Raw genomic sequence first — 9,302 nt, 5'->3', positions numbered from 1 at the left:
ATCCTTCCCTTGCTTAAATGGGGGTGTCCAGTTTCATAAGTGGGGCTGTCCATTGACCCTCTGCCCCATCCAGCCTCCCAGAATGCCCAGGTACTGAGCAACTCTCATTGCTGGCTGAAACCCAGAGACCATGTTGTCATGGTCTTACTGGTAGAGCAATACACTTTCAGGTGTGACACAGGGGAGCGTGCACACACACACACACACACACACCAGCCTTGACCTATCTGTGTTCTGCGACATTGATTCCCATGATCCTCTTATTATTATTGTGTATATGCTCCTCGTGCTCTCTCTCTCTCTCTCTCCCTCTCTCCTTCCCTCCCTCCTTCTCTCCTTCTCTCTCACTAGCTTGAATCCTGTGAATTACACTAGACCAGCAGACCACTGAGGCCTAGGCCTTTCCTGTCTCTTCAATGATAGGATTACAAGTATGTACCACTATGCCTGGCTTCTTCTGAACATGGGTTTTGGAGATCAAACTCAAGTGGCTCTCATGTTTTTGAGCTAAGTATTTTATCAGCTAAACTGTCTTCCCAGCTCCCCATGGTGCCGTTTACACCAGCACTATGTTCCTAGACCAGCTGTCTCCCTGCCAGGAAGCAGATTCTCAGCGTCTCCTTGAACCCCTCACTTCTGGCTAGCAGGACTGCTTCCTGTGCCCAGGAACTGTGCATTGGCTCTGACCCAGACAACCCACGAAACCTCTCCACCAAGTGAGCTGTAATCATGCCTTTTCCAGCCTACTCTGAACTCTAGTCTAAAGGGAGGCCTCCACATTCCAGGTTGTCCTTCTTAGGACGAGTTATCTTCACATCTTATGGTTAATCACCAGTAATATTTTAATATAGCTTAGGATCAAACCATCTCTGTTTTATCTCTGTGTGGCTTCTGTCTTCTGATTGGATCCAGATGGATCCAGACAGGTACTGCTATTATTTCCGTTTTGGATGAGAATTCAAGAGACTAAGTGACTTACTGAGGATCACATGGCTGTGGCCGAGCTGGACACAAACCAGGACTGCTTGACTCTGAGTAATTTTTTTCACTCTTCTGTTATATTCTAACTAGGAATGAGTGTAAAGATACCTCTGAAGACAGAAGGGTGGGCAAGACATCCCCTTCACGCTTCCCTCCCCACACTTGCATGTGCTGCATGCTTTAGATTAAAATAAAGGCAAACACACACACACACACACACACACACACACACACACACGAAACCAGTACCTATAGGAAGACTTTTCTTTTTTTTTTTTCTCAGCATGAGACCGTTTATTAAACGGATGTCTTACAAGAAGGGTAAAAAGAGAAATGCCAAAGTTTTCCGCTCATAATGCACGCAGGGCCAGTTTTGGGGCCGCGCCTTCGGCTTAGATCATGGCGTGGGAAGCGCTGGTGAGGGTTATGTCACCAATGATCCCCAGTTGGCTGATTTCCCTGAGGTTCTTCATCCGATGGTTGTACTGCAACAGGTGAGCATCGTTGACCGCAACCTTGAAGTGGTCAGCTTCAACCAGGACTTGTATTTGAATGGTTTGCCGCTCTCAAAGGGGAAAACTGACTGTCTTTCTTCCCTTCCCCAGTTATTGTCCTGCTTCGTGTTATACACAATGACTCTTTTGTTGTTCTCATTGAAGCGGGGTTAAAGTGGAAGGCGATGTCATTCCCTCTCTTGAAATTCAGAGTAAGACTGTTTGCGTTGGGTTTCACTGTGCCCATGATTGTGATCAGCACTCGAGGCATGACTCCTCCAGGCAAGGGCAGATCGTAGGGCACTGTCAGTGGTCCAGTGGGGGCACCATAGGCCCCAGGCGCACTGGGGTAGGCCCCAGGTCCCCCAGGTTGCCCTGGGAAGGCTCCAGGGGCAGTTGGGCCAGGATAAGCTCCAGGAGCAGTTGGGCCGGGGTAGGTACTAGGAGGAGCCTGTCCAGGATAAGCCCCTGGAGGAGCCTGTCCTGGGTAGGCCCCAGGATAGGAGGCCCCTGGGTAGCCCCCTGCCCCAGGCTGGTTCCCCCATGCACCCTGATAGCCTTGAGAGTTTGGGTTTCCAGAGCCAGCTAAGGCATCATTAAGGGAAAAGCTGTCTGCCATTTTCCTGGTTAGTTCTCTGTGTGCTTCTCACCTTGTTTGTGCTCCTCCTGCTGCTCCGCTAGCTGTTAGCTAGGAAGACTTTTCAATGGTCAAGAATGTCAAAAGTCATTAAGGCAATGGCCAAGAAAAACACATGGGGAAAGACAAAGGGAGAACAATCACCCCATAAATTTTTTCCCGTGTTTTTATGTACTTTACATATGGTCAATACTGTGCTCCAAACACATTAATTTTGAGGCTATTTGATTTTTGCCAACTTCCCAGGTTTTGTCTTATCTGCTACAATGCTTCATTTCACTTTGGAGAGACCTGAAATCCCAGCTCTGAGCCTTGTCTTGTCTTGTGTTTGGCTCAAGGCAAAGCTAGTTTTCTGCATGATGTATATCCCGTCGGCTCTGGGGCCTCTGATCCCGTTGAGACTGTGATGAAAGCAGCATGCAGCAGCTTCCATGTTCCCAGAAACAGCCCTGCTCCCTCTCACAGCCACTCCCTGGGGCAACACCGCCATGTGAACCCTAGTTAGCTCCAAACAATCTCCCAGTGTTAATGGCCTTTCCTGAGAAATGGCTCCCCAGCTTTCCTAGGATGGAGAAGAGTCCAAAACGAGGAGTCCCCACCTCCTGCTGATTAGAACCTGAACTCTGCGCTGAGCTCAGAAAGCTAGACTTGAGTCCTGGCTCTGCTACTAACGACAGAGCCTTAGTCTCTCTCTGTACGAGGAGACTGGGCTACACGTTTTTCATTTACTTCCCAATCCTTTAACCCTCAGAATCTTTTCAGTTCTGTTTATTTCTAGCTACTTAAAATAGTAGTGATTCCCCAATTGAAAAGAGCTCACAATGGGCCATGCAAATGAACAATTTGTGTTCTGTGTGGCATCCCACACAGAACTATGATGTCATCTCTCTTCCTGTCCACTGTTATTAGATGCTTAGAACTTATGGAGTAAGGCAGTACAAGCTACTGTGTGAGTCCTCTCCTGACATGAGTCACTGGCTGATGTCTTCCCCGATCAAAGTGCTCCACATGGGATTCCACAAGGAGATGTAGGTAGATGGTACAGTTTGAAGGTCCATGCCATTCAAGCCCCACTAGAAGGATTTAAGAGGGTAGAAATTACTCTGACTACAATATTTGTGTGGGGTTTGAGGGTTAAATGTGGCTGTAAGAATGGGTCCCTAATCAATGAAAGTGTGTCTGGAATGGTTACTTTCCAATGACAGCTTGTCACAACTTGGAATCATCTAAGTAGAGGGTCTCAGTTGAGAAATTGTGCACGTCAGACTGAACTGTGGACACATCTATGGGAAGTCGTCTTGATTGCCTTTGTTGATGTGTGATTGCCCACCCTTAGTGTGGACGCCATCATCTCGTAGCAGCCCAGGTTAACAGATCGTGGAAAAAGATTATGTGCCTTTTGCTTGGATGCTCTTTCTTCTCACTACTGAGTTACTTTATCCTATCGCTGCTGCTGCTGCTGATGATGATGATTCTTTAACTGGTACCAAAAGCAGCTTTTCTGGGCTTCCAACACGGGCTAAGGACCAGTGGTCCTCTAAGAGCCCTCCAGGCCTTCAGCACCAGATTGAGACTGCAGAGGTTCCCCTGCCTGCTAGACTAGAAGTAACTACCTTGTTCTCTGCCTTTTAGATATAAGGCAGCTGTTGTTGGACTATTCCAACCTTGTTGCATATTTAATCAATCCTTCATATATATATTCATTATTCTAGACAACCTTGACTGATACATCAGCTTTATGATAAGGAGAGAACTAAGTGAGAGGCTATCTGTCCTGCAGTGTGAGACCCTGCACTAGACTGGGATTCGGTCAAGTCTCCACCAGCCAGCCAGACCTCAGATCAACCTTCAGAAGACCTTTATTTGTTATAAACTTTCTGGTCTGTGGCATTCAGCTACAGCAACAGAAAACAGATCTACATGCTGGGTCTGTGACTTTTTTTAAAAGTCAGCATCAGTCTCTGCAAGCCCTGAGTGAGGATGAGGAGGGAAGCGAAGTGGGCAGGCATAGTCAGAGGCATAGGAAGAGAACGTGATCGTGACAGGAAAGGCCACAAACCTTGCACAAGGCCTCCTTGGATCCTAACAGGGATCACCCTCACCTCAGTGGGTTTGCTTGTCCCACCATACAGGATAAAAAACAAGCGTTTATGGGGCCGGTTAAGAGATGTGTACCCTGACCACCACTGATCATTAGCTGAGCCAGAATTAAGCATCTTTGACTCCTTCTATCATGTTATATTGGCACAACTGATTGCTTGTGGCCAGGGAGTCCAAGACCTGGGACTCAGGCTGTTAAGGACAAGTTTATGTCAGATTTCAGAGAAACAACTGGTGTCTCTGAAAAGGTGGAAGACATTTCTTTGCCAAACTGGTCTTTTCCTGTGTAGTAACAGAGGTCACAAGGGACCAGCCAAACCCAGCTGGGAGAGGCTCTTTTGTTTAAGGGATCCCCTGCAGCCAAGAAGAAACCATGGCTGTCAAAGGAAACGTCTCATGGGTTGAACACCAAGAAGGTGTCAGGATGGCACATTAGAGGAAGCATAAGGACACATGCTGTTAGGAGCACAGGCCCTGCTGAACACATCTTCAAAGAAAGAATTGGACTTCTTCACCACCACCACCACCATCCACCATCACCACCACCACCACCACCACATGTCTCTTTGGCTCTCTCTGTGAAGACTACGTGATTAAAAAAGAAATGCCCCTCCTGACAGAGGGAATCATTGACTCTACTAAAATAGACTTGTTGCCCAGACTCTCAGGAATTGCCCATCCAGAGATCAGGCTGCCCTGGCTCTGGGGGTCTGAGTAGTTGTCAAACAAACAACCCCATTTTTAAGCACTTGCCAATCCTTGTTGTGTAAACACTTCCAATTTAGTTGACTAAATGGCCTCTCTTGAGTCAGTTGTTCCTGCTGAGTAATTTCCTGAGCCAGTTGTCAGAATAGGTAGCTTGGCTCCTATTAACAAGCCTATGGAAAGTGGTTCTGAAGACCTCTAGGATGCTGGCCCTGAAAAAAAGACAAAACAAAAAATGGTGTCTTTCAGACACTGGCACCAGGGTTCTTGATCTGAGCAGATCAAGAAATCACCTGTCCTTTTACTTATTGTACTTCTCTCTATCTAGAAGATTCTTTCCTTTCTTCCCTTTCTAAACAGTTCCTGTGCAGAAAACCAGCAGAGTCAACTAACCTAGCCTCTTGGGGGCTCTTCAGAGTCTGAACCACCAATCAAAGAGCATGCATGGGTTGGGCTTAGGCCCCTCCTCACATATGTAGCAGATATGCAGCTTGGTCTTCATGTGGGTACCCCAACAACTGGAGCGGTGGCTATCCGTAAAGCTGTTGCCTGTCTCTGGAATATGTTCCCCTAACTGGGCTGCCTTTTCTGACCTCAGTAGGAATGGATGCACCTAGCCCTGCAGAGACTTGAAGGAGGATATCTAGAGTGGGGAGACCCAGGGGAACCTCCACCCTCTCAGAAGAGAGAAGAGAGGGTATGTGGGAGGGGCTGTGTAAGTGAGGGCCTGGGAGGGGAGCAGCAAGCAGGATGCAAAGTGAATAAATAAATTAAAAAAAAAAGTTCCTGTGCATCTTAAGACTCAGAAACTACCTACTAAAGCTTCCCTTCCCCTACAGGCAAAGCTCATTTTTGATCCTGAGTAAATGTGTGCGTCACCTGTTTGTGTCTCTGCTTCTCCTATAAAGCGGAGGCCCTGAGGAGGAAGGTGACCCCTGATTCAGCACTCAACTAGGGGCTGGACACCCAGCAAGTTTGCAAAAAATGTCTGCTAAGTGGATGAGATTGGTGCCCTCACTGATTTGAAGTTATGGAGTGAGTGATATCACTCCCAGGCTAGTTTAAACATCTATGTCTCCAGAACGTCAGTAAACTCTCTAATGATAGAATTGGGCAGCAGCAGGTTCAAGGTTATGTTTCTTCTCCAATTATAGACTGCAGCCGATCATGTCAGGAGACAGAGCCCACTCTCAGTTCTGAAAGCATGTTCTGGGGGTGGGTGGGAACTTGGGGCACTGTCCTGGGTGTTGACTTTATGACAATCCAACCAGGTGGAAGAGGTGGATTTTATCACTAATACTTGCTTCCATCTTCTGCGTTCTCCTGAAGCCTGGATCCTGTAGCCCTTCCTATGTAGGGTTGCAGGCAGAGAAAGTATCCTGCAGGATGTCCCCTCAGGATCTGCTGAGAGAACCTAAGCATCAAAAGGTCAGGAGGCAGAGCTGAGGGTACAGTTTAGGGACAGTATCATGCACAAAGCTCTTCATTCAAGAACATACTCTGGTAGCTCCCACCCATAGCCCATGAACCTCATGCACTCAAAAAATAGCTATGAATATGGTCTAAGGAAAAAAATCATAAACTTACTTAAAAATTATTGGGGGGGGACAGGAGGCAAAGATTCTTTGTTTTGGTTTAGTTTGGTTGGTTTGGAGTTTTGTTGTGCAACTAGATTGTACAGTTTTCCACCATAAACTTTGTAGATGACAATGTAAGACTCTAGACCAATTGCCTCAACCGAGGATTTCCAACCTGTAAGAGACTTAGCCCTGGGAGGGGCTCACGTTCCTTTCCTGTTGTCTGCATTTCTTGCTGACCCCGTGGGGCAGAAGACAGCCACCCCACCCCATCCCACATGCTTGGTATCATGCTCCAAAGCCCCGGATGCACTCCCAGTAGAAGACAAGGGGAAAGAGAACAGCAAATGAGAAAGGCAGAGAAAAAGGCGGCTGGAAAGAGTAGTAATGGGCTCTACATAAACAGGTGATAAAAGCTGATAACAGCAATGGCAAAATTCAGAAAATAAAAACACTGCTCAGAAGATTTATAGACGAGCTAACGTGGAGCTTCGTTGGCAATAACTCGAACTGATAAAAAAGCAACAGGGCATCAGCCACATAAACACCCAGCCACTTGAATGCTTCCATGTATATTATGATGACCCCAGTTGGTTGACACCGTCCAGCCCCCCCCTGACCCGGCACCAGGAGCAGCGCCCGATGCGTCAGGAGGAGGTTGTGTCGGGTCGAGGCTGCCGGGTAGCTTTTTTAGAAAGACAAGTTATGTTTGACTGGATGCAGATGGCCCAGTGAAAAATGAATTCTGCCAGCAGACCCTGCCTTTATCAGCTGCAGAAGTTCAGCTGGGATGAGGCTTGCCCACCCCTAGCCCGACAGAGTGAGCCTCTGGTTTCAATGCCATATCACACAACGTCTTAAAGAATTCCTCCAAGTGCTTGGAGCCAACGCATATCTGCTTCTGGGAGTGCATCCGGGGCTTTGGGGCACGGGTATGGAGCATGCGGGGTGGCGTGGGGTGGCTGTCTTCTGCCCCACGGGGTCAGTAAGAAATGCAGATAGCAGGAAAGGAACGTGAGCGCCTCCCAGGGCTAAGTACCTGTCCCTCCAGGGCAATCGTGCCTTGGTCCTGTTTGCCTTCTAGCTGTGGTAGAAGGTGCCCAGGAAAGGTCAAGAGGCTCCCATACACACCATACTGGATGAGCCCTATATTTGGAGTAATAAGAAAGTGCTGGTGCATGCCTAACTTTTCCCTTTGTGTCAAACACTATGAGAGGCACTTTGCCTCGTTTAACCAGACACCTCAAACTCCAGCACGATGCCTTTCCAGCACTGCTGACCTGCAACGTCTCCAACTGTAAGCCAGAAGTCCTTCCTTTCTTAAGTGGCTTTTGTGGAGTATTTTATCAAATCAATAAGAAAAGGGAGCTAAGACAGTGAGGGAACTGGGCATGAGAGAGGCAGGGTTTGATTCCCAGTTAACCAGACTGGGTAGGACACTTCACTGGACAGTTCAGAAGGAAGTAAGTCCAGCAGGGACCTTGGCACTGTGGAAGACTTTGGTGGCTTTGTCAAGCCCCATGGAGGGTCATGATCTTTGTGAAGCCGGAGAGGCTCTGGAATGATTTAAGCCAGAGTGTCAATCAGGTCTATAAAAACGCTAATGCAATCAAGGAGAAATAAGTCACAAGGGGATCTGCCTGCACCATGAAAAGGCACTACTGGGTATAGCTAGAGTTCTGAGAGAAAACAAACGATGAGAAGCCAAAGTCAGTACCTAGGAGATGCTGAAAGGTAGTAAAAGCCGGCCAGCAAACCACCAGAAGTGTGCAAGAGGTGCCAGTGATGTTCACTGCGCCTGCTTTTACAGAGGGAGGCTCTCTCCACAATGAGAGCCAGCTGAGCTACTTTTTCCCTAACTGGATAATGATGGTTGCCTGCATGCAAGGGCTGTGCAGGGTGCAGAAGCCCTACCAACGTATTTATCCTGTGCTAAAGTACAGGATATTTGATTCTAGTATATGTCTGTGCTAGGTCCTGGCAGCCCCTGAGAGCTTCAGAGACAACAAGCGTCAGTGGAGACGAAGATGGGATAGTGCAAGGGAATTGGGCTTGTCCCGAGATAAGGAACAATTCTCACAGAGAGCACACTGTGTACATCTCTCCCTGCTGTGGTGGTTTGAACATGCTTGGCCCAGGGAGTGGCACTATTAAGAGGTGTGGCTTTGTTGGAGGAGGTGTGACCTCACTGGAGGAAGAGTGTCCCTGTTGGGGTGGGCTTTGAGACTCTCCTCCTCCCTGCCTGAGGATAGTCTGCTCCTGGCTTCCTTTGGATGAAGATATAAAACTGTCAGCTCCTCTATCACCATGTCTTTCTGGATGCTGCCATGCTTACTGCCATGATGATAATGGACTGAAACCTCAGAACCTGTGAGCCAACCCCAATTAAATGCTGTCCTTTATAAGAGTTGCCTTGGTCATGGTGTCTCTTCACAGTGATGGGAACCTTAACTAAGACAAGTGCATTGGCTGAGTGTAGAGATGGTTCACCCTGCCCAGGGCGTTTTCAGCAGCCAGATGTGCCTGATTAAGAGATAGTGGCTGCAGTGGGGTTTGAGAGCCTGTCAGATCCAGAGATTCAACTTGACCTAAGCATCATGTCCAGGAGAAAGCAGGGCCCGGTTCCCACTGGCCCTGAGCTGGGCAAAGCAGTGCAAGCCGGCCTGACCTAGTCATTGTGGGGAGATAGATAGTAGCCCAAAGAAGCATCTCAGGATGAGACAGTTGGGTGGTCCATGATCCATGGTTATGAATCATAGAGCACTGATGAATAGTACCCTCTAGCTCATACTCTAGCTGACATTACTT

The 9,302-nt window shown here is 48.0% G+C and overlaps 1 pseudogene; it reads right to left on the bottom strand.

The window, feature by feature from the left end:
• Nucleotides 1-1,328: 1,328 nt before the first annotated feature.
• LOC114620997 lies at nt 1,329-2,094 on the bottom strand (annotated as a pseudogene).
• Between the last annotated feature and the right edge of the window lie 7,208 nt (nt 2,095-9,302).

The sequence above is a fragment of the Grammomys surdaster genome, unplaced genomic scaffold (genome assembly GCF_004785775.1).
Source record: "Grammomys surdaster isolate TR1022 unplaced genomic scaffold, NIH_TR_1.0 170, whole genome shotgun sequence".
Taxonomy (NCBI): domain Eukaryota; kingdom Metazoa; phylum Chordata; class Mammalia; order Rodentia; family Muridae; genus Grammomys; species Grammomys surdaster.
Note: the sequence above shows the minus strand (reverse complement) of the source record. Positions and strands in the feature narration are given on the sequence as shown.